General features: G+C 43.4%; 1 protein-coding gene across 7 annotated transcripts in view; it reads right to left on the bottom strand.

The window, feature by feature from the left end:
• ATP2B1 (ATPase plasma membrane Ca2+ transporting 1) overlaps positions 1-1,917 on the bottom strand; it is an 89,682-nt gene extending 87,765 nt beyond the window's left edge. For 2 of the 7 annotated variants that reach the window (XM_084810302.1, XM_084810300.1), the window contains exon 1: positions 1,425-1,917. The gene's annotated coding sequence lies outside the window, so the exon portion shown is untranslated. Of the gene's footprint in view, positions 1-111; positions 1,324-1,424 lie in introns of those variants that run through there. The other 5 variants (XM_084810306.1, XM_084810299.1, XM_084810301.1 and 2 more) reach the window with 4 other exon arrangements.
• Between the last annotated feature and the right edge of the window lie 24,560 nt (positions 1,918-26,477).

The raw sequence follows: 26,477 nt of genomic DNA, 5'->3' as shown, positions 1-26,477 counted from the left end.
GCAGGGGAAAATGAGGGAAGCACAGGAAAAATGGCTACTATTCAGAGAAGTCTACAACAGAGTTTAGTCAAACACACAGTTCAAAAAGAGATAGGTACTTCAACTACATACCTCCTACCTTGTTTAATTAAACTGGATCTTTTCTACATTAGGAGTGGTTACAATATATATTAGCCATATCAAGGTCAGGGACTTCAACTTTATCAGTTAGTTTCCATGCATGCAGCTTTCCAATATGTCAGAAGTTTCTCCTCCAGCAATCTCCAACTTTTTACATCCATAGGTTAAATGTGCCAGCTGTCTAGGAGATGTGACGATATTCTCTGGTCACCAGTCTTCCAAGCGCCCTTTGTGCAGGGCAATCAGGCGGTAGTATTTCTTTACATGAAGTACAGGCAGCAATCTTCCCCCTCAATCCACCCCTCACCACTCCACCCCTGGTGTAAAGGCTTCTCCAAGAACTCTTGTGCTGCAACATCCAAAGATTAGACATGTCACTTGCTGGGCAAAGATGAGAGGGTCATGCAAACAACATGCCCTACACCACGCAATGACTGTTCTGATCAGCCTCACTAGCCAACGCTGCATTCAGAGAGCTTCTGAAATAGCTTTATCAGAGTTCATAATCGGAGCATACACTTAGCCATTAATAAATCACGTTAATACCGTGATACACCAGAAGGAGGTTGTGCAGAAACTGAGGAGTATGACCATCCGTTTTATTCTCGGCTACTATCCCTTATTTCCGTAAGAAATTTATTTCCATAAGGAGAGAGCCATGCAAGAGGCAGGTGGGAAGGTAGAGAGGAAGAGGAATCTTCATTGCCCAGCCTGAAGTTCAGAGCTACCGCCTGCAGCCCCAGCGGGTAAAGCTGACCGGCTGGCTCCCCGGAGGGCGGCTAATACAGACGGGGGCTGCCGGGGATGATAATAATGCCGTGCAGTGGCGGCAGTCTAATCCAGGCTACTTAACCCGGCAGCGCGAATCCGAGACCAAGAAGCACCTTATAACCTAACGGGTGTCCGCCGGCCCATTCTAAGGAGAAGAGCGCGTTGGCGGGCACAGAGAGAAAGGCGCACCCGGACATTCAGAGAGCGACCAGCCGATCGCCCCCGACTCTGCACAGGTAGCGGGGATATTCGGGGCCGGGCGACTGGAGTCGGCCGCCAGCGTCGCTCCCCGGCTGCCCTCAAGGTCACACCACGCGTCGCTTCGAAGCGGTCGGCGTGGGCTCCCCCGCGGCCCATCAAAGGGGAGGCGGAGGCGGCGGGGGAGGGGGCGCAAGCAGGCCCCATCATCCCCCTCCTCCTCCGGGCTCGCTAGTCGTCCGGCCTGCGTTGCTCGGCTGAGTCCCGCCACCTGCGCCTCCGGGGCGAGGTGCCCCGTCCTACGCCCTTAGCGTCTGCCCCGTCTCTCCTCTTACCTCAGGTGCCGCCGCCGCCGCCGAGCCCCACACGCGGCAGGCGCCGCCGCCGCCAGCACCACTGCTCGCTCGCCCGCCCGCCCGCCCGCTGCCGCCGCACAGGGTCCCCCCACCCCGCCCCAGAGCGCGCGAGCCCAAGCCGCCGCCAAGCCCGCCTGCAAAGGGGAGGGGAGGGAAGCGCGGAGGCGGCGGCGGCAGTAGCCAGGGAGGAGGGGGGCAGCCTGGCTCGCTGCCCCGCCCTCAGCGGTAGCTCCCCAGCAGCACCTCACCCTCGTCAGTCGGCGGGCGGGCGGGCGTGCAAGCCGCTTTCGGCTCCGTCCCCGCGGAAGGAGCCGGTTCCTTCGTCGCCTCCAGCCACAAGAGGCGCGGCGGCGGCACTATTATTCCTTCCGCCCCTCACTCGCTCGCTCGCTCGGCCACTTCTCGCCCACCAGCCCTTCCTCAGCACAGCGGGCGCCGCCGGGTTCCGAACCGGCCCGCTCCCCCGTCACGTGACGGGGTCTCGCTCGGGTTAGAGGAAAAGGAGGGGGTCCCCAGGCACGGCGCCTTCATGGGTGTGGGGAGGGGGCGGGTAAGAGAAGGGGCGGAGATTGGGACTGGTGCCCGAAGGGGCGGTGCGTGCCGCTCTCCCCGCCTCCTCCTATTGGCCGGCGTTGCCTGACGTGCTTGTTTCCATGACGTATGTGGGTCGGGCCGAGGCGTTTGATGAGACCCGGCGGGCTCCGGGTCGTTGACTTTGCCACGAGCGTCTCCCTCGGGAGGAGGGGGGACGGTGGGCAGCGTGCTCCCTCTCCTCCCCCTCCCACACTTGCACGTCCCCGCCCCCTCTTCGTGCCTTCACCCTCCCCACGCTTGGGCGGGGGGGGGCAAGAGAGCGCCCCCGCGGGCAGACCCGGCTGTCGCCTCAGTGCAGGCTGAGAACGGCGAGGGGGGCCGGATTGGAAGCGGGGTTAGCAAGGGGGTCAGTCGGAGCACCCGGCTGCCGACGGCGGCTGAGGCAGCGGTTGGTCAGCGTGCAAGCGTAAAACATTCACGGCGGGGAGCCCGCGAAAGCCCCGCTGCAAGAGGAGCTGCCGCAGCGCATGTCCCGAGCGTCGGCTGCAGCGGCTCTGACAGCACGAAGGAGAGACGCTCAAACGTGCCCGAGCGACGGGCGCTCGGGAAAGGGGAGGGGAGGGGAGGGGAGGGGGGGGCGCGAGGGAAGCGCACCAGCAAGCGCGCGGCGCTTCCCTCAGGCCACCCGCAGGGCCGGTATTTGCAGACAGGGAATGCAGGCCGATTTCTGTCAGAGCCACTTGATGATGTGATGTAGGAAGAAAGCGGATTTATTGTGCTGCCGCCTGTCATGTCCTCCCCGCCAGAACTGCGATGACGACTCGTGCTGTTTCATGTTTAGTCATTTCCTCGTTTTGTCAAAGCACTTGCACCCGAGTAGCTTCCCCGTTGTGTGTTAGTCAGTGAGGGACATAAGGGAACTGCGGAAGGCTGACGTTAAGAAACCAACGTGGTGCTTAACATTTAAATCAAGTAAATTTCCCAGCAATTTGAGTGAGAACTGGCACCCCGGTCCTAAATTGTTTACATCCAAAGCAGTTATTCCAAAAGCTGCTCCTCCTGGGAATGTATATAGTATGTGGGAACCAGCTCCTTGATTCTTGTGTTCATTGTGTGTCAACTGTGTGCAATGAGTCCAAATGAAAGCTGAGGTACGAAAAAAAAGTGCTTTGAATATTTCCATGTTCATGTTTCCAGGAAAATCTTCTGCAGACATGTCTTCCCACCACCACTACCACCTTTGGCCAGATACTATTCAGACACCACTCAAATTCTGCCCAGTTTGCTGGACAGTTGTGTGCATGTATTAGCCTGTGTCTGGACTATCTGAATCTGGAGGTGCAGTGCAGAAGCAAGAAAGAGGCATAGTCAAGGTCCACCATAAAGTTCTTACATTAGTTATAGTATGATACTGGACAAGTGCCAACATTACACACACATAATGGCAAAGCTGTGGCTTCAATTATCGTAGTATTATGGGGTCATGGTGCTTCCTGTTGCTTTGGCTGCACAAAATCATCCATCATAATATTTGTACCTACCTAAACACAGTCAGAGCTCCTGATTGAAGAGGCTCAAGGTCAACTTTGCCTGTCCCTCCCACCTCCTGCTCATTGCACCCTAACACCAAACAGTGCAGGCACTGTATTCTACTTTTTCATACTCTAGCTTTCACAGGGTTTGTTCTGGATCATCTCAGTTTGCCTTTCATGTTACTAGGCCCAAATACTATTCTAATGCTTTGATCTTAGGCTAGTCCACCTCAGTTGTCTTTCAAGTCACTTGTAGTAAACTAGGAAGCCACAGGAAACTCCTCTCTGAAGCACTCCCTCTTATCCAGTCTTGTTCCCTATGACAGACTAACAATGCCCTTCACATGCTATTACAATAATACTTATTCACAAAGATAAATGAGTTAAAAATAAAATGTACCCAGAAAAATGGCAGCAAAACAACTGGGTTGGGTGTACTGATGATCGTAAATATAGTTGGAACAAAATCTAATAATGAAATTTTATATAGTTAAAACATACATAAAAACAATAAGAATACACTGTTACTGTGCTGTAAAAAATATACATTAAACCAATGACAGAGAATATACAATGTTACATTATAAAAACCTGACCACACCAAAAACAACCAACCTCTACAGATAGGTTCCCTACCCTGAGACAGAGGCCCCAATTTATCACTTATCTGGATTCTGAACTAGGCCATGAGGGCGCAACAGATAAGCCTGATGAAATTTGTGCTTGGTACAGCTGACTGATCTTACATTGTTCTTCAGTAAGTCTTAGCCTTGGAGCACTTGTCTTCTGTGGTGCCTTCTATCACTGGCAAAGCTTCCTCAGATCCTGGGTAAGTTGTGTGAGGTTTTTTTTAAGTAGACCTGAAGAATCTTTGCTGTCACAGTTAATGGACAGAGTAGAATAACATGCTTTCAAAACTTCAATATTTAGTGCAACATTTGCAGTATAGAGGAGCCTTACTTGATTTCTCGCAAAGATGAATACTCTTTCTGACGAAAGAGATCGAGTGAAAGGTTTGTGGCGAAAACTTGTTATGCATTATTTGTTATGTATTATACAATGAAAGATGAGAGAGAACGTAACCATTTTTTTAATCATAAAAAAGCAGAGAGACAATTATGTTCTCTTTAATCCTGTTGATAGTACAAGAAGAAAGAAGAGAAAAATAATGCAATGGGGGAATTTTTTTTTTTAAGTTAACTAGGTATTTGCTGGGCAGTGTGATAATCAAACCCAGCAATTAATAGGAGTCTTCATCAGTGCTTAAAGGCAGGATTGATGACAGAAGTCTATTAGTATCCTGTCCACTTGTATTCTAAAGTGAAAATTTATGCCTGAGATTCATGAAGAGCTAGAAAATGATTAATCCTATAAAACATGATTAATCATATAGAACATGTGATATTGAATAGTTACAACTTACATTTTATTAGATTTCCTCTGTTTTTTTCCAATGGAAACATTAAAGATGGCTGAATAAAGATGTAGTCAGAGCAGACTCTAAACTGTTTTGAACATTCACATATCCAGCATAGTGGTGTGCCATGTCATCATACCCTACAGCAGTATTAATAAAAAGTAGATGAACAAGCCCTTTCTCTAAGCTGCTACTTGTTGGGAGCTCTCACTTTTCCCTTTGGGGCTTCAGACTCAACTGGAAGGTTTGCTTTTAATACTGTGTCTGTGCCCACATACACAGAATCTTAAAGAAATAAGGCAGGGTGCTTGAGACCATGGTAATAGGTGGGGAGTGTGTGGGAGCAGATGCAGGTTTGTTGAAGAGACATGCTGCCTACTGTGGAATAGGGCCCTATCAGAAGGATCCTATCATATCTCTTACTATGACTACATTATTCTTTGTTTAGTTTGGTCTTATGCTCTCTTATTGACCTAGGTTTGTCACTTTTCAAAAATTCTTCATTAAAGAATGCAATCATACAGGAAGAGCCACTGAAGTATTTGTTTCCTGTCTAAATGCAGCTAAGTATTACCTTATGCCAGATATATTTAGGTCAATTGAAAAATTAAAACAATGAAAGAGACACATTCTGCAGTCTGCAGACTAATATATGTGATTCTCTTCCATGTCTTCTTAGTAGGAAAAAATAAAGATACATCACATATCATACACAATTCTCTTTCATTCTTCTGCAGCTCAGTGTCCTCATCTGTACCGATGATTGTGGCTCAGCAAGGCTTCCCCAGGCATTTGAAAATTGCATTTGGGAACACTGCTTTCTGAGACTAGCAGATGTGTTCCACTCAGTTCTTCATATCCTAGCTCCTAGACAGAAACCTTGGCTATAAAAAACTAATGAGATATATCGTTAAGGTTCATCTAGTTGATCTAGATCCTCTTTGGAATGTCAGTTCTACTTTTGCATCTCCACTGGAAAGAATGACTCTCCATAAGCAGAAGAGGAGAAAGAAAGTAATTAATTCAGATGCACAGTTCCTCACATCTACCAGAGGCATCAAATGTAAGGATGAATTCTCTCCTACCTGTACCATATAGAAGTCTGAAGGTTTTGTTTGCATCATTGCCACATCATTCATACATGTTTCTGTGGGGTCATTTTAGGTTAAACAGCAAACCCATACGATGCCACCTAAAAACTAAAAGTGGGTACTTTTCAGCGGCATGATATAACAGTGTTAACTGAAACAATTCATTTGGATGTGTGACTGTGTGTTGTGTGGAGCATTTTGCATACAAAAATCCTATGGGCTTCTATGTACACTCCTATCAAGTGATGTGTTTGGCCCTGTAGGAAATTTTATAGCAGGATTGGCCTGTTTTTATAGAGAGGCAATCAAAGAATGAAACTGCACTCACAGTAGCCTTAATTGGCAAAGGCTTCCTTTAGCATATTTTGCCTAATAAGTAATCAATGTGTCTTGCCGATCTGCAAAAGTTAAAGAAAATACTACAAATTACTAGAGCAAATTAGTACAAATCCTTTCTTAAGCTTAGTATGGGAACAGTGGTTGCATATCTGTACCTTTTAAAGATTTTCTTCCAGTATTCCTAATGTAGAATTTGTAATCACATTACAGAATCTAGAAAAGGAATGTTATAAGATTAATTTGACAAGGTTGCCTCAGCCTTCTTTTATTACTCCTTTATTACTCTGCACATGGTGGGCAGAAAAGAGGGTTTATCACATAATGCTTTCCTCTTGAGAAAGTGGGAGTAGAGATTACTGTCTTCACACTAGCTTCTTGTCAGCAAGAATAGTTTACCATAATTAATTGCCACATGAAGTAATTTACTCCTTTTCTGAGCTAAATGGGTATCTTGGAGTCAAAATGCCTCTTGCAATATCTCCTGGGGAGTTATAATGGTATGAAGCACAATCCTCCAGGAAGTTGTCTGTGCAAGTCCCATTGTAACATATGCAATATGGTGGTGCTCTTGCATAATGATAATTCCTCTCCTTTCTCTCTCCCTCTGTAGTTTATCACTGAGATAGAGGTGAGGAAGGAGGGGAGTGGCAGAGGTGGGGAAGGAGGAAATTGAGAGTAAGGCTGTTGACCGAAACATCCTTAATAACAACTAAGGTTGCAATCTTATGGACAAGGGTATGTTTAGCCTTGAGAAGAGAAGACTGAGGGGAGATATGATAGTGCTCTTCAAGTACTTGAAAGGTTGTCACAAAGAAGAAGGCCAGGATCTCTTCTTGATCATCCCAGGGTGCAGGACATGGAATAATGGGCTCAAGTTACAGGAAGCCAGATTCTGGCTGAACATCAGGAAAAATATACAGACCGTTAGAGCAATATGACAATGGAACCAATTACCTAGGGAGGTAATGGGCTCTCCCACACTGGAGGAGTTCAAGACGAGGCTGAACAGCCATCTGTCGGGAATACTTTTACATAGATTCTGCATTGAACAGGGGGTTGGACTCGATGGTCTTATAGGCCCCTTCCAACCCTACTATTCTATGGTTCTATGACTTCCCTGAGAATAAGCCCCATTGAACATGGTGGGACTTTTTGAGTAAACATGCATAGGATTGTATTGTAAATTGTTAACATTATTAATATTTAGATTTTTAAATATTATGTACTTTTTGTGTTTGTAACTAGGGAAGGCAGGGTGCTCTGAGATCTAGTGTTTATTCAGATAACCCTAGCAGTTTGTCTGACTTTCTGTGGTGTTCTTTTATATTTGGATTTTTGTGTATGGTTGCCATTCAACTGGTTCTATTTACTGTCCTGTGGGCATTATCTTAGCCTTTTACATTTGCATATACTAAATGAATTAGGGTGCTTCCAGACGAGGCTTGTATAGCACCATCACCCTGCTCCTTCATAGAATTTTACCATGGGGGCCTGACAGTGTCGTCTTCCACTTGTAACCCTCCCATGTTTTCTTGCTGCTTCTTTTTTCTTGCCACAGAAAATCCATTAAGAAAACCAAAGACAGAGTTGCTGCATTGGTAGTGCTGGGAGCCCTCTGTCTGGAAGCACCCTTAGTGTGTATAGAGAGCTAGAAAGAGTGGGGGATCTATATGGAAATGGAATGAGAAGTGCTTTATGGTAATATCCAGATTTTCTTGAAATCAGTTTGGTCTGTCAGGGGCATATGAAGCAGGAAAAGTGGAGTATACAGCACCTAAAAATCCACTTTCACGGGTCACACGAAAGTGCTTCTCATTCTGGGTGATCGAAGTAGAACTGAACGTCATCAACACTGCTCAGTGAATGAGAGAGGCTTGTTCCCTGCCCCTGTCCACATCCCCCCCCCCCCCCGTGTGGGGTAGGGGAAGGAGGAGAAGGCTTTTCCTGCAAAAACAAGAGTTTGGGGCTGTGGAAGCAGAGGCTAGCAAAGGGAGACAACTCCAGCCCATTTCCTCTGTACAGGACATCTGTCCCTGGGCCAGCTGTTCACAATACGTCATGCACAATAAGGAATACACAGATGGGCAGGTGAGGGCGCAGCCAGTAGCAGGAGCCTTCTGTAGTCATATTTTGCATAGTGTTACTGCGATCTTCTGAAAAGTAAACAATATAGGAAGCAGAAGGAGAAGGGGTGGCCAGTGCTGGGAGCCACCCCCTGCTTTAGTCCTATGTGTGTATCTACTCAGAAGTAAACCTCAGGCCATTCAAGGGAAGCAGTGTGCCCATGTTTTGCAGCCATGAAGTATCATCCTGCACCTTTTTACTCAGGAGGAAGTCCCATTGTATTCAGTGGGACGTACTCCCTGGGAAGAGCACAGAGGATCGCAGCCTTGCTTTGTCTGCATTTCCTCTCCATGGCTGGAACTTTATATACCATGCAACTCCCCACCCACCCATTTTCTGTATAGCCTGGGATTGCCGTGTATAGGTGATGTTGCTCAATCTCATACCAGGATCATATTCAAAATTGACTGGAGTCTGACTGGGGGAGGACAGGAAGTGCTGAAAGTCCCCCCCCCCTCCAATAAGCTGCCTATCCCCATTGGAGAGAAGTAATGCTCAGTGAGTAAGAGAGGCTTGTTTCCCATCCCTGTCCAGGCCACCTGCTGCTACTGTCCTCTGAACGAAGGCTATATGCTGTGAATCGTGAAAGCAACTACTGCTCAATTCTGGAGGCCAGACACTCTGGAGGTGCTGCTCAGGGAATGAGAGAGTCTTGTTTCCCACCCCTGTCCAGGTTCCCCCCTGCTACTATGCTCTGAAATAAGAGTACATATTGTGAAAGCAGCAACTGTGCAATTCTGAAGGCACAGAACTTCTGTGAACAGTTTTGTAGCACTGGAAAGGCAGGCTAGTTACTCTAACAAAAACAACAACTGAGCAATTCTGAAGGCTAGGAACAGCGCTGTAGAGCTTTCATGAATGGGAAAGGCAGGCTTGTTACTCAGACTGGCGAAAGCAACTACTTCACTACCCTGACTCCTCGAAAATGTGCAACTCCAGTATTCTAAATGGGAAACACAGCCTGCAGATCATGTGCCTTAATGCTAATGGGGGAAAAGAGTGAATGGGAGGGTGGAGGGGTGGTGCTACCTCTTGACCACATCACTGCCAGGTCACAGCCACATCACAGAGGCACGCCCAGGATTTAATGTGGGGACACAGGGCACACTGCATCAGAACCACCTGGGAGCCACTTTAAGTAAAAATATATAGACTAAACTGACTTTCCAAAAATGCAGCTTTTCAGGAGGGAAGCTTCTGGTTGGCCGCAGTTTGGTGACAGCATCTGTTGCAAATGACCCTGATGTGCTCTCCTTCTGCATTAAATCACGCATGTAGATTGGCTCAGGGAAGGGCAAAATCCATTCTTTTTTCTTGGAAGATATGACAACCCAACTAAGTGGTATTTATTATTATTTATTACATTTCTATACTGACCCATAGCCAAAGCTCTCTGGGCAATTTACAAAGGTTAAAACATTAAAAATACAATATGCAAAATTAAAAAACAAAAAACACACAAACAACCTAAACAGACAAAATATATCTAAAAACAACTTTGAGCAATCAGTCAAACCATAAAACAAATCCTAGATCAATTAAAACTCATCACATGCTGCCAAATGCCTGGGAAAAGGGAAATGTCTTGACCTGGTGCTGAAAAGATAACAATGTTTGCATTGGGTGAGCCTCATTGGGGAGATTATTCCATAATTGGAGGGCTACCACCGAGAAGGATCTCTCCTTTGTTGCTTTCTTCCGAGCCTCCCTTGGAGCAGGCACCTGGAGGAGGACCTTAGATGTTGAGTGTAATGTATAGATATGTTCGAGCCAGTAGAGGTGCGCTGTCAGGTATTGTGGACCCAAGCTATGTAAGGCTTTATAGGTTAGAACCAGCACCTTGAATCAGGCTTGGAAACATATAGGCAACCAATGCAAGTGGGCCATACTTGGTTCTGTTTGGACCTCCTGGTCCCCATAACCGATCTGGCTGCTGCATTTTGCACAAGCTGCAGCTTCTGAACCGTCTTCAAAGGCAGCCCCATGTAGAGTGCATTGCAGTAATCTAACTTGAAGGTTACCAGAGCATAGACAGCTGAAGCCAGGTTATCCCTGTCCAGATAGGAGCATAGTCAGGCCACCAACTGAAGTTGGTAGAGGGCACTCCATGCCACTGAGGCCACCTGAGCCTCAAGTGACAGAGATGGTTCTAGGAGAACCCCCAAGCTACGAACCTGGTCCTTCAGGGAGAGTGCAACCCCATCAAGAACAGGTTGAGCACCTGGTAGATCTGTTACTACTACTTTGAAATATTTAGTTCATAGAAATATGAACTATGAAATATTTAGTTAACGCCCACAGTATGTTAAGTGCTATAAAGAACATAAACATGATCAGGCTCTGGGCAGAGGGTTACAATCTACATTTGATGTTCAGTGAAGGAATGGGGCAGTGGTGGAACAGAAGTTGAAAGTGGGGATGGAGAAAAGGAGAATCAGGAGCAATGAAGGTGGGGATCCATCACTGAAGACTTCGCTTTAAAAACACACACACCTAGATGAATATAGGGAACCATTTACTAAGTGGTAACTCCCATTGATGTACATGAAAGTGAATGAATGAACCACTTAGTAAACTGGTTGTATTGCCTCGCCAACTGGTGATGACAATGTTAGCATTAAGCATTCCCTTGCTTTCATGGATTTTTGATGAGGTGTACAACTGTCATAAGATTTTTCTTACCACTTGGCTTGAGTTGTACTCAGGATGCAATTTTATGAAGTTATGAGTTAACACCGTTGGCAGACAGTGGTAATAGTGGAGGAATTTATGCATAATTCTTCTCCATTACATGGAGAGTGCTCCTAAATGTTACAGTAGATAGGAAAGGACTCACCATGGGGATGCAGTTTTCACCACCATTTGGCATTAGCTCCCTGACTCAACAGACCCATCTTTAGCTCTCCTGTTCTAGGCATAGGGAATAGCATGACAGAGTAAGACAAATGAAATGACCCAACTGTGCAAAGCAGAAATGAGTGAGTTGTAACAGGAGACTGAGGAGATGTGGTCAGAGGTAGAGAGATGGAGAGCTTGAAATTTAAGGGCCTTGTGCAGTATTGGTGTTGTGCTAAAGTTCAGTTACATTAGCATTACATCAATGGTGTAAGTGGAGCAGTAGCACTGGATATGTCCATGGCTTGTAAATGTTGGGATGAAAATGAATGTTTCCACTGGGATCTTTTCTTAACGAAGTACTCCTGTAATGTATGTTTGATGAGATCTCAGAAATTCCATTCACAATAAACTTCTCTTTTAGGTAGTATATTTGAGGTCTCTCTAAGGAGATGCACTTTTAGAAGCAATTAAGAGAGCTATAATTATATCATTGATTTAGGGTGCAATCCTAAGGCTACTAGGCAGCAGCTAGATGGCCATAGGATTTTTTGGTTTTCGGGAACTAACCTCGGAACCTGCACTCCGAGGTTGGTTCCCAGAAAACCACCTCCCTGCCCTCCTCCCTCGTCACCTTGTAGGTGGTGTGGATCATCCTGGGCTCCATACTTGGAAGAGTAGGAGGAAAGGGGGCGTTCCTTGGAGCAGGGAGGGGAGTGGATGGCGGAAACATTGTTATGATTCTTCCTATGTGTCATGCGGCCACACACACATGTCCGCTCTGAACCACTCTAGCTAGACAGCCAAAATTGGCCATCTAGCTGGTAATGCAGGGTGGCGGGAGTGCAGAGCAGAAGATCCCCTCCACGCTCCACCCACCCTACACTGAACAGGCGGCCGCCTATCCTGATAGGATTGCTCCCTTAAATCCTTTAGAAGAAAACACAGACACACACCTCTATAAGACAGGTAAATACAAAATAATATACATAAGCTACATTTGTATAAAAATATGTACATTGGGTTGTATTAGGTTTAATTATGCTTGCTTTTAAAGTCTTGGTCTGACTTTTATCTGAAAAAGTAAAATAATGCGGATGCCTCTAAGGCTGCAGTCCTTAGAAGACTGAAGAAGCTAAAACTTAATCCAGACAAGATGGAAGTACTGTGGGATGGAAAACTGACTACTCTGGATGGAGGCTTGCAACCAGTCCTAGATGGGATTACACTCCCCCTGAGTGACCAAGTATGCAGTTTGGGAGTTCTCCTAAACTCAGCGCTAACTGGGAATACTCAGGTGGTAGCGGTGGACAGGAATGCTTTTTACTAGCTTAGGCAGGTACACTAACTGTGACCCTATCCGAAGAGGACAACTTTGCTTCAGTTATCCATGTTCTAGTAACATCCAGGTTGGATTACAATAATCTGCACTATGTACGGCTGCCTTTAAAAACATTTTGGAAACTTTAATGGGTACAAAATGTAGCTCAAGTACTGGTAGGTACTAGGCAGTTGGATCATGTGACACCGCTCATTGCCAGTGTGTTACTGGACGCAATTTAAAGTGCTGGTATTGGCATTAAAGCCCTGTGCAGTTTGAGTCTAGGTTACTTAAAGGACTGCTTTCACCATACTAACCTGCCTGTGCCCTGAGATCAACATCAGAGGCCTACTTGTGTGCCTGCCTGTAAGAACAATTAGGCTGGTTGGCATGAGGGATAGGGCCTTCTTGACAGTGCCCCCCCCAACTTGTGGAACTCTTTTCCAATTGATGTCCGCTAGGCCCAATCATGACAGGCCTTCAAGCAGGCCCTAAAGACTTACCTGTTTACCTTGGCTCATAATTGTGTTAGGACTCTACAGGGGCCATTGTGCATATAGTGCAATTTGGTTTTAACTATTAATTTTGATCTTCTGTTTTAATCATTGTTTTATTATGTTTTGTGGGTTTTAAGTTCTATTGTACACCACCTTAGGAAGGTTTACCCTAAAAGGCAGCTTTTAAACCTTTTAAATCAACCAGTAACCCTATTCAAGAAGTAGGTTCCATTGAGTTTAATGAAACTTACTCTTAGGTGAGTGGGTACAAGTTTGCAGCCTGAGTCTTATGATTAAAATTGTCAAAAATTCAAAATCCAGAGTTTGAACCAGATTTTGCAGTTCAAAACTGGTGGAACTCCCTGTGGATTTTCAGGGATGATTACCAACATTTGCAGCAAGTTTGCACCCTGGGTGTTGCTATGTTTTTCAAGAAACGTGCAGCTCTGGCGCAACCTAATGACATAATTAGTATGACATGTCAGGAACTAAAGGCCTCTGCTGCATTGTATTCATTATGTACCAGTGAATCCTGGGGCAGAGCCTCAATAATGTACTTGAGGGAGATATGTATAATTTATGAGCACCCACACCATGCATAATTGTGCCACATGGAGAATTAAACTGAACAGAAGATTTCCATGTATACCTAAAAAGGAATACCACTTGTAGACTTAGCACATGCAAATAGCTGGAAGTGGTGGATTCAGACCACCATTTCCCCTCAGATGAGCTCTGGTTTTTGTAGTCACCAAGTAAAATCATCAAGTAGAACTAGGTTGGGAATCAAGTAGAACTGGATTGTCTGTTGGGATCTAACAACTGGTTGATATTACAGCCACATTTGTTTGACAAGCTACATTTTCACAAGTAATTGCAGAGCTCATTATTGGTTGGTAAGGTTTCTCTTCCTCCCTACTCCACAAGATGGCCAGCAAGACTTCATCTCCATTAACTTCATTATTGAAATTCTGCATATCAGGCACTCATTATAGGCACAGGAAACTACCAAAAAAAGCCAGCCTTCCCAAACCTGGTGTCCTCCAGATGTGTTGGACTACAACTCCCATCACCCCATGCAACATGCCCAATGGTCAGGGATTATGGGGATTGTAGTACAAAACAGCTGGAGGGCACTCGGATGGGGAAGGTTGCTGCAGAGAGTGGAGTCCCACCACAAATATTTCAATTGTTAATATATTTTTTCCTCTCTTTTTTTCTTCCTCCATGGTATTCTCATATGGATAATACAAGAAAGCAGTTAAGCTAAACGGCCTGTATGAGTAAGGCAGAAACTTTATTTGTTAATTTTATAGAGCTGTTAGTTAGCGATAAACACTTTGACTCCCACATTCAAATTAATCTCCATGTGTTCAGTTATCATAGTCACACATGCACACACACAAAGGGGAAAAATGCAGGAAACAATTGTAGTCATGTCACAATAATGTTCCTTTGAAGATGCTAATTTCTATGAACATACTTGATTTTCATAACATCACTAATAATTACCTGCAAGATCTATATACTCTATACCATGTTCACAAACAATAGGATCGCTGCTTCTAAGTAAAGATTTAACAGAGACAAAACAAATAGGAGTTCGTTATTTTTTGGTGTGTAGCACAATACTTTTGCCATGATGGTATGAATTATTATCTCAAAAGTAAACTGCACTAAAACATTTTACTACATTTCTCACATACTTTGTGCCTGATACTCCGGTGAAGTCAATGAGCCTGCCCAGAACAAATACTTTGAAAATAAGCATCTCAGCAATATATTATCCTTTTTTCATTATATGTTTTATTTTCCGTTATTTGTTTTATTTTCCAGAAACTTTTCCCTTATACAGATCTATGGCGTGACCACACTTGGAATACTGTGTACAGTTCCGGTCACCCTAGCTAAAAATCGATATTGTAGAGTTGGAAAAAGTGCAGAAAAGGGAAATTAAAAAGATCAAGGGGCTGGAGCAATTCCCCTATGAGGAAACATTACAACGTCTGGGACTGTTTTGCTTAGAAAAAGAGCGAATAAGGGGAGACATGATAGAGATGTTCAAAATTATGCATGGTGTAGAGAAAATGGATAAGGAGACATTTTTGTTACTCTTTCATAATACTAGAACCCGGGGTCATCCCATGAAGCTGATTGGTGGGAGATTCAGGACAGATAAAAGGAAGTACTTTTTCACTCAGTGCATAGTTAAATATGGAATTTGCTACCACATGATGTAGCAATGGCCACTGGTTCTGATGGCCTTAAAAGGGGGCTAGACAAATTAATGGAGGAAAAAGTTATCAGTGGCTACTAGTCCTGACAGCTGTATGCTGCCTCCAGTATCAGAGGCAGTATGCCTGTGTATACCAGTTGCTGAGGAACTCAACCTGGAGGGTGTTATTGCACTCATGTCCTACTTGTAGGTTTCCCACAGGCAGATGGCTGACCACTTTGTGACAGAATGATGGACAAGATAGACTCTTAGTCTGATCTTACTCTTAGTCTGATCTTAGTCCAGCATGGCTGTTCTTATTTCCTTAAATGACATGTTTGTGGGAAAAGAAATACAACTATTGACCCTTGAAAAATTACTAATGAAAAACATTGTCTAACATAGAAGTACTTGTATGCTTGAAATGAATCAAAGTCATTAATTGACCCTAATAGATTCCTCCCACCCTTTCCCTTAGGTGATGTGAGCATGTGTTTGACTTTTGAAGGCTCCATTTTCTGGTGACAATAAATGTGAAACAATCTTGTTCTAATGACTCAGTCATCCTACACATTGAATTTAAAATAAGGAGGCGTCGGGAGTCTTTTCAAATTGTCTGAGATGCTTGCCTAACACAAACATCCATTGTTAAGCAATAATCCATATATATGTAACAAATCTTCACTGTATATATTGTACTGTGTGTGGCCCCAGCGTATTAGGAACTCTGGCCTCAAACCAGGGGCTTATCATACTAATGCATGTGTTCAGAGAGCTTTGATGAGCCATTTTGAATAAGCCTGTTACTTCAAACTCTAAAATACCTTCTTGTTGACCCCAAATGCTCAACACTGGATGACATGTACCTTGATTAAGCTCTTTTTCTTATAAATATTTAACCATGAGGCATATTATTTTATTGACTGATACTCCCCTGTCTTGCCAGCCACCTCAGTGTTTTCTCCTGACTACTTGCTGTCTTTTCTGATAATGAGAATGGGATATTCATCACCACCTTACTGTATTTCTATCACACTGCCCTTAATCACACAAGATGAGACCCTGAAAAATAGTATTTTTTTCTTGGGCAATGGGCAGTGACAGTTTGGGTTGCTCCAGGTGGGTTATGCACACATTGGGATGAAAGAATGAGCCTAGGTTTGCCCACACTTGTGTGTAACCTGTAATGAGAACCGGGATCTGCACATGTAAGCTCTGTTGGTACTGATGGGCAAACACCCTGGTTATTACTGATTATAATGTGAGGTGCCATAGAATGCACTAGCCCAAGGCTTACTCTTGTATCTTTCTGAATGGAAAATTGATGTGTTTGGTTTATATTGGAACTGGCCCAAAGAGACACACAATAAAACAGAAGTGCGGAACTATACTCAGCTGTAGTAGAATCAATTTTTTATGTTTTCTTAAATAATCAGGGTGATGGAGTGCCAGTCCCTAAAATGTTTTTCAGACTTTATGGCTATTATGAAAAACTAAAACAGCAAATCAATCTCAGAAAGTAAACAACTACGCTAAGAAAGAAGCCCAGAAGTATCTTGCCTTCAATTATCATACCAAAGTACAATGATAGGGAAGACAACATTGTAACTGGGGTGTTTTGTTTTGTTTTTAAATAAAGGGCTGTCTTTCAATCCATGAAGTTCAAATCAGCAAGACTGAGATCTGAGGTTTGCTGTTAAGCACTGGCTTGCAACTCTTGAACTCGAAAATACATAGATTGAGGTCTTGTCTTCATAGGTGTTTCAATACTTATAATTAAACATTGATGCTTGAACATCTTTAGTTCTATTTGGACATTTAAACACACGTGATGCAAATCACATGAGAAAGGAGAGCAGGACTGCACTTGCTGGCCCAGCCCCCTACGTTGCGTTCTTGTTGCACCTTCCATGCATTAGGAAACCTCTGTAGTGGGAGGAATGCGGTAAGCATGTAGGCTTGCTGCATGATTTAGAACCCTGTTGCTTGAACACCCAAATAAGGCTTTTGTTTACATGAATACAGCTTTCTCTAATTTTTAATTGATTCATTGATTGATTGGTTACATTTCTATCCCACCCTTTTTTCCTCAAGGAGCTCAGGGTGATGTACCAAATTTATTTCTCACAACCACTCTATAAGATAGGTTAGGCTGAGAGTAACTGGCCCAGTGAAGCTTATGGCTAACCTGGGCCCAATCTACATGGGAAATTTACTGTGGTGCTGCTGCGCCTCAGACCTGCGTGTGACACATGACATTACCCCCAATCTGTATCAGTCCTGGATTTTCTTGCTGCAAAAACAGCATTTTCGCAAAGACTTTTTGTGAAGGGTTTTCCATTTACCACGACTTTCCTGCATTTTGGGATTCAGTGTGTCCTCCTAAACTTATGGTCCTACCCCGGTGGGAGGAGGAGTGGCTTCAATGCTGTGAGGAGCAACAGAACATTTCATTAGAGAAAAGTAGACCCGACAGGAATAGGAGGCTGACCTCCTGAGAGCCAGTGTAGTGTAGTGGTGAGAGTGACAGACTGGGAGCCGGGAGATCCGGGTTCTAGTCCCCACTTGGCCATGGAAGCTCACTGGGTGACTTTGGGCCAGTCACAGACTCTCAGCCCAACCCACCTCACAGGGTTGTTGTTGTGAGGATACAGTGGAGAGGAGGAGGATAATGTAAGCCGCCTTGGGTTCCTTGCAAGAGGAAAAAAGGCAGGATATAAATGCAATAATAAATATATATAAATAGACCTTCCTGTCAGCTTCACCTTCCGCTGACCAAGATTGGGATTTTTTTTTATAGTGTTTGCTAATGCGTACCTGCAGAGATGTGAATCTGTGAATAACACACACATTTCAGCTGGCTTCTCTCCTGCTCTCCCTCTGCCCTGCTCAGCTGAAGAGTTAATGCAATGAGGCTTATTCCTGAGAAAGTCAGCACGTTGCTTTTGGGATGACCTTTTTTTTTTTAAAATCTCCACTCCTTCCCATCATCACATCTGTGCATAAGCTTAATGAATGTCTTTTGAAGCCTTCCCGATTCTCTCCTTTGTCCTTTCTGTTCTTTGCCTCAAGGAAGTACAAGCTAAAAACACGCTGATATACATGTCTGCTGAGAAGTAAATCATGTTCTCTTCAATGAGGCTTACTCCTGAGAAAGTCAGCACAATGCTTTGGGGATTGCTTTTTTATTAAAAAAAAAAAAACCTCTACTACTTCGCATCATCACACCTATGTATAAGCTTAATGAATGTAAAAAATAAAGGAAGGAAACTTGTTGATGTCCCAAGACTCCACCTACATAGCCAAATGAGTGCTGTTTAAGATTACATTTGCCTCACAAAAGCGAGATTTATATTAAGTGTACTTAATACGATTAATTAATAAGATTAATTGGCAACATGTGCCGTGGGAGGAGCAGATGCGAATTCAAGAAAATGCATTTTTAAACTGCATCAGCATTGGAAGATGCTTGCATGTAGATTGGGCCCTGGGTATTTTAACCTGGGTCTGCTCTGTTTAATCCTGTACATGCATTGGGTATAAATACATCATTTTTTTATGATGTATTTTGCAACAAAGTATCAATATTTGCAATCTTTATTGTGCATTTATGTGTAATGTCCTCCCTAATAATTGTATGCAGCTTTATAAGGAGCTGTCCCATACGGCAGTCGGGCCACTATTCCATCTAGCCCAGGGGAAGGCAGATGGTAGATCTCCAGATGTTTGGTTCTTGCCAGGAACCTGTGCCAGCATGGCCAATGGCCAGGAATGCTGGGAGTTGTAGTCTAAAACATCTGGAGATCTGTTTTCTGCCCAGGCTTGCAGCTATGTTGACAGCTGCAACTCTCCAAAGTTTCATGCAGAGGCCTTTAACTAAAAATCTTATGGATTGTAGATGAGAGCATATAGATGAAAAACATGTACTTTACTACTGAGCCATGTTCCCTCCTCGTGTTGATGAGCTTTGTATGGTGTAATCAAATCACGTTATATGTTTTTAGCACAAATCCAGCCTCTTCTGTCTCTTCAGAGGAGCTGATAACAATTAAACAATGGTATCCTGGCCCTAAAAATCAAACAATGGTAGTCTGGGCTTAACAGAGCTTGGACTTCACAATCTACAGGTTATATATTGTTCTGCAATGCTCAGAGTCACTAGTTGATGTATTCCTGACAGCTTGTGCAAACATGTAAAGTGGGGTCTGAAATCCTTACATGACTTGTCAGAACTCAATAAACTGGGGGGGGGGGGGAGGAAATCAATCTTATGACTCATCTGCAACAATAACAAATCTATGTTAACTAAAAGCCACCCCCTTTTTTTGGCCACATGCTACCATGCACTGTAATTGCTTATTTCATTAGATCAGTCTACAGGGCTCCATAGAGTACCTTTAGGAAACTGCTTATGTAAAGAAGCTACATGAGACAAGTCCCTTAATGCGAATTTGTCTATCCTTATTTTTAACATGGTTTGGGCATTTTCTTTTCAATACATAAAGTAAAAAGCGCATACTTACCCGCTTATCCTGAGGTCATTTCTGAGGTCTGAGCTGGTATTAGAATCCAGCCCAAGTTCATTCTGAATCTTTGATTTTGGAAAACAAGAAAAATACTAGAAATTCTAGGCCAGCTCTGAAAATACAGGGAAACACCACCTATTTATTACTCTTTCATGTGTTTGTAAGGGGTAGCTGAATTTGCACAACCTTTAAGGGAATTGCTGCACACAAAAAACCTTGTCAAATGGAACTGTGCCCATGTTTGCACAGGATGCTATCACAGTGCAGGCCAAATGTATAATTTTGGGCAAATATGGTAATAAATTGTTGCCTAGTTGTGATAACAATTTAGAAAACACTGTAATGACATCAACTGAATATACTTCAGATACAGGTAATACATTGTTTTAAGCCATATGTCAATCTTTGAAAGAATGAGGCTGTCATATATTTTAACAACTTGTCTCTTTCAAAATATCAGATCATCACAGAACTTAATATGGGTGTCTTACTTCTGAACATTTTGGCTCTTTGGTTCTCAACAAAACAGTGAACCAGTGGCAGCTAGAGAGTATTGGGACTGAGTGTTAGAAACCCAGGTTCAAATTTTCACTCAGCCTTCAAGCTTACTGTGTGGCCTTGGGCAACCCACTTATCTTTATTTATTTAAAAGATTTTGTACCCTACCTTTCCAAACGTTGGAGGTGGCTTACAATCTAATACTAAAAAGCAAATACAAAAATGAAATTCAAACACTTTCTGTGTGACAGTTTTTACAGGGCTAACAATTGCTCTGAGCTCCTTAGAGTAAGGGTAAGATATAAATATAAAGTTCAGGACTGGCAATGTAAATGTTACAAAGGGGTTATGAGTGATAAATTGCTTCAAGTCACATTGTACGTGTGTGTGTGTGTGTGGGGGGGTGTCTTTAAAATTAGCACCTGAATGGCTCATGGTTGTATTAAACACTGGGTTGGATCCACACTTAGGCATGTACAACTTACTCATCCGCTCCTCCCTCCACCACGACCCTAAATACTACATAGAGTTCTGCTGATGGAAGGCGCTTCTATCTAATTTTTGGGGAGCCCCCATTCCCCTTGCATCACAGCCTATGCCATTCAGCAGACTCCCACAACCCTCTGTTTAGTTGGGCGGGGGGAGCTGGACGGGCTGCCATGGGAAAGAGCCAGTGAGGAAGTCTGTGCCTAAATTTGCTTAAATTTGGATCCATCCCACTGGCTCCAATCTAACAGCATATGCAAAGCAGCCAGGGATTCATGTGCATCAGTATTTAGATTGTAAATCTGCAGTCAAGATTCTTTGTATTTTAAAAAATAAATGTACTTTGTATAGTGCCTAGTGAATCTAGGTCATGTGTGGGAAACCTGTGTCTCCAGATATTGCTAGGTTTCAGCTTCCATCATCCCTGACTATTGGCCATGCTGACTGGGGCTGATGGCAGTTGGAGTCTGTCAGGGTTCCCCTTATGACCTGGACCCCCCGAGCAACTCCTTAAGGATCTCCTCCCTCCTTAAGAGTCCCACCTTCCTTCTTTTACCTTCCTTTTCCCAATAACATGGGGTTTAGGCTGTAGGCATGGGGTGACTGACACCTTTGTCTCTGTAGGCCTCAAACCTTCACATCTCCACCCCCTTCTTCTAAAGTGGAACATTTTTTTCCTTAACCAAGGAGAGTTGTGAAACGTCCAGCTTAACAGAAGGCAAAAAAACAGTCTTTACTTCTGGGAAAGAGCATCTGCAATGACATTCATTCTCCGGAACATGCTCAATGTTCATCTGGAATTCCTGTAACTTCCAGGACCATCTCTGGAGCTTTGAGTTGGTATTTGCATAGTCTGTATCCATTGCAAGGCATGGTGATCAGTCCATAAAGTAAATCCCTGTCCAAAAATATAGGGTTTGTGCTTATCCAGAGTCCACACCACTGCCAAACATTCTTTCTGGACTGTGGATATGTTCCTTCCTCTTGGCAAGAGTTTCCTACTCAGGAAGGCTACCAGATGTTTGACACTCTAGGCACAGGGTTTAACCACAACAGTTTACTGGTAAATTAAAGCAAGCAACTCACAACTAAAGGTATTTACACAATAGAACTGAGTGATACAAAAGTCTTTAAGAGAAAATAAAAGTTGCAAAATGCAAGTTCCTTTACCCTAGCTACATTTAGATTTCTCCAGGCTGCTTCTTCCTACTCTCTCTTCATGCTCTGGTCTTACTCCCTGCTCTTACTGCTCTGGTCTTTCTGGCTCTCTCTTTTTATACCCTCAAAACCAAAAGTACTGTTTCAAACCTGAAAAGATGAAACTTCACTGGAGAAATGAAATTGAAACTTCACTGGGAAATGAAACTACTCTTCTCGGGGATACCCCCAACAACAACAACAACAAAACCCAGGCCTCCAAGCCTGACCCTTTCCCCCTTTGCCTCTCTCTGTAGGCTTCAAACCTTCACAGAGTCCAACAACAACTAGAGAGCCTCAAGTTCCCCACCCCTGATCTAGATTCTTAAAATATCAAATGGTTTTTATCACCAAGCATGTTAATTAATGTAAGGGTTGAATGAGCCTCTAGATTGTTACTGGGGAAACCAGAAGTAGATACTCACTTGACATCTGTCTAATATATCTGTTCTAAGGATGCTGAAATAAACACAAAATTACAAATAAATTAACTAAGGGTGCAATCCTATGCATGTTTAGACAGAAGGAAGTCTTACAATTCCCAGCATGCACCAATCAGTGTGGCTGGCTGGAGGAATGCTGGGAGTTATAGGATTTTTTTTTCTGTTTAAACATGCATAGGATTGTGCCCTAAGATGTACTTTCAGTGAAGTTCAGTTGTTCTGATCTTCAGGCTGTTGCTGTTGTGGAAACCTCATTGTCCCAAAGGCACATATACTGGTTTGCATATATGTAAATACCACTGATTTCAGTGGATCTTAAGCATGCATAACTGTGCACAAGATCTCACACTGTGAAGCGAAGGGCATAAATACTCATATTTTGGAGAGTCCAGAAAATGTGCTGTTTTAGAGTAATAAGAAAGGGAATTGTGTAATATGCCTGGATCATTTTGTTTCAATTGTTATGTGTCTCATCTGCTTGTTGTCTTATGAGCGGTATAAATTAATCATAGCTGTGATCCTGCTTACTAGTATTATCACCTCTGTATTCTCTTTTTAGAAGTAACAGAGTTTGCTGTGAAATGTGCATGAAGGGTTACTCACAAGCTGAACCCAAAACTATTACCCCTGCTCCCTTTGCTATCTTGAAATGCTGATCAACAAGATTAGCTGAGGGCCTATGGACAAGGCTGCCAAAGTCCATAACAATGAAATTAGGATGTGGTAAAAACACAAACAGATACACCTTTAATTTGCCACTATTTCTTAGAATGAGGCATTTGGGGTGGGGGGCACACCAGATTTCTTCTTCCTTCCATGCTTGGCATTTGGAAGTTAGCTCTGGCCTTAGTAGGGATGGCAGAGAATTCCGCCATGGATCACAGTGAGGCCGAATGCCAGTGCATTCGGCACCCCGAAATCTGTGGCTGAATGGCCTGCCACCCCCCTGTCCCCCTGCAGATCCCCCCCGAGACGAGACTTACCTGGGGTGGATCTTCTGGGCGGCAGCGGCGGCTTTGGCGGCGGTGGCTGGTCTTCCGACCAGCTGCCACCGCCGCCATTTGCAGGGTTTTTTTTTACAGAGACATGATAGGCTACGTAAGTTTTTATGTAGCCTAAAACGTCTGGGTAAAAAAAAAAAAAAAAAAAGGCTAAGGCAAATGGCAGCAGCTACGGACACTGCCATTTGCCTACGCTGTTTTTTTTTACCCAGACGTTTTAGGCTACGTAAAAACTTTCGTAGCCTAAAATGACTGGGTTAAAAAAAAAAAAAAAAGGCATACGCAAATGGCGGCAGCTATGGCCACCGCCATTTGCATTCCTTAGTTTGGGCCATCTAGTCTACGTGAATATGTACGTAGACTAAGACGGCGAAAATAAGGGGAACGCAAATAGCGTCCGCTACGCTATTTGCGTTCCCCTTATTTTCGCCGTCTTAGTCTACGTAAATATTTACGTAGACTAAGATGGCCCAACTAAGGAATGCAAATGGCGGCGGCCGTAGCCGCCGCCATTTGCATACGCGGTTGTTGTTTTTTTTTTACCCAGAGCCCTCCACGGCCGGAAATCCGGCTTCAGACGGCTCTGGCCTGGCTGGGCCTGGCTGGCTGCTCCGAAGAGCTGCTGCGGAGCACAGCCGGCCGCAGAGGATTCCGGGGGGGAGGAATGGAGCGCCTCCCCCCCCGCAAGGATTCCAGGGGGAGGGCCGGAACGCCTCCCCCCCACCATCAATATAATCTGCGAAAGGTAAGTGACTTTCGTACATCCCTACTTACCAGCAAGATCAGTCTCAGTGTTAGCCAGCTGAAAAGTTTCAGTTTTATTAGCTTGAAATAAATTAACATATGCAAATAAACACATTTTTCTATGGAAAATAGAAAAACAATGCTGTCATTTGCATTGCCATCATTTATCCTAGTAAGTAAGGGATGATCTTGATTATGGTGATCTTGTACAGACAGACTGAAATCTATAATGGATAAAAGTAAAGTGACTGGAGATGAAAACTACAGTTCTCTCAGAACCTATTTTGTAGGATTATATATGATGTTAATCTCTTAGGTGCGGTGACAGAATATTATGTGTGCATTTTATCACAACCCAACTAATTTTCACCATGGCTTTATTTTCTTTTTCTTTTTTGGAAATGCTAAAAATACAAAACTGATGACTCATCAGTTCCAGCCAACATATATTTCAGTTGTATGGTTACACAGACACTGTAAATAAGCAATTACCATTGTTGCTGGGAGTTTATTTTGTTGTTACTGTGTCAACAATACAGTTCCAATATTTGTAGTCATGTTTGCAAGGGAGGTGCTGTAGAATCATAGACTTGATCAATGTTGATCGAAACAAAACAGTTACTTTATCAAAACAGCTGAGCTTTGCTTATACAGACTCTGCCCCCATCTAGCCTAAATTTATTTTTTCAGGCCTGCTGCAAAATTATTTAACAGTTTGCACAATCATTTATACCTGTACAAATTCAAGTCCAAAGTTGATGTTCAACACTGCATTGTAATTGTTGAGATTTTATACTTGGTTCATGTAGGCAGTTCATAAACTCTTTTTATAGGCATTGTGGTTGTCAAGAAGAGTTTAAAACATAATTGCAATAGGATCTGAAAGAATTACATTACAGTGTTAGTGTTACTTGGAGTAAGTTGTATTCATTGTAATGGATTCTATTTCCATAGAAGTGACTTGGATTGGGTTAGTTAGCTTGCCTTTGAATTGGATATAGCCTTTAGAGAGCGTCATTTATGTCTATTACTTGAGAATGATTGAAGGCAAAAGGAGAAGGGGACAGCAGAGGATGAGGTGGCTAGATAGCATCACCGATGCAATGAATATGAACTTGAGCACCCTCCGGGAGAGTGCGGAGGACAGGAAGGCCTGGCGTGCTATGGTCCATGGGGTCACGAAGAGTCGGACACGACTGAACGACTGAACAAAAACAACAGCTACTACCATTGTGGATACCTAGAAGGAATTTCTGTTTAAAGTGTCCTTAGAAAAATGGTATCTATATAGACTTGGACTAAAGAGGTTTGATGCCAAGACATTTGGTGCTGAAACTGTAAAAATAAAGTAACGTTATCAGGGGACAGAGTTTTCTTTTTCTTTAAAAAAAAAAAAAGCCATGTAAACTTAAAGAAGAATATATTTATTTAGAAAGTCAGGCTAGGAAAGAAAAAAAACTTCTCTGACATTTTAAAGCTATTAAATTCATTTTAGAAAACCATCAATATGCATAGGATGCTAAAATGCATTTTAAAGGATAGGGTGCAAGCAAAGTGATGTTTTGTATGACAGAATTTTTAAAACCATCTGCTGCATTAAGAACATTTGATATTTCACCATGGTATAGGCATTTGTCAGCAGTGTGACTCAGATGGCATGTAATTTGCTCTTGAAAGTATTCTCTTGCAGCCCTGTAGTTTTCAGGAGCCATTAAATGGAATTACCAACAAAAGTCTAGGGAACAGCAGTAGGCTGCCAAATAGCTGAGCTGTGGATCTTCAAAGCCTACTTCTGGTTACTTGCTAGGATAAAAAAAATACCTTAATGTGTCAATTGTAATTATACTCATAAGTGACATGATCCCAGGAGATGTGAGTATAAAAAGCTTTTTTTCTAGGGCTCATAGGAAAAGATAGTTGAAATCCTTTTGGATTTTTCTCATTATGGTGTATATATCCATATAAACATACGGTCTTCATGCTTGTATGAAGTATGCAGTTCTAAAGGCAGGAGACACATTTGGCAGCAGGCAGGAATTAACTTAGGAGGGAAGGTTACAAACTGCATAATACTAGTAAAGAAAGCTCAAACTGTTTATGTCCACACCATATGGGCTGTGCATAGACAGAGTTCTCGAGAGCTGTGTCCTATTCTTTTCTATCCTCCATTCCCTTTTCCCCCTATTCTTACCTTCATTATTTTCCATTTAACAGCAGCCCTTTCAATTAAAT

The sequence above is a fragment of the Heloderma suspectum genome, chromosome 7 (genome assembly GCF_057233095.1).
Source record: "Heloderma suspectum isolate Gila_16-S chromosome 7, 16-S_ref, whole genome shotgun sequence".
Taxonomy (NCBI): Eukaryota; Metazoa; Chordata; class Lepidosauria; order Squamata; family Helodermatidae; genus Heloderma; species Heloderma suspectum.
The sequence above is the reverse complement of the archived record's forward strand: the minus strand, read 5'-3'. Positions and strand labels throughout refer to the sequence as shown.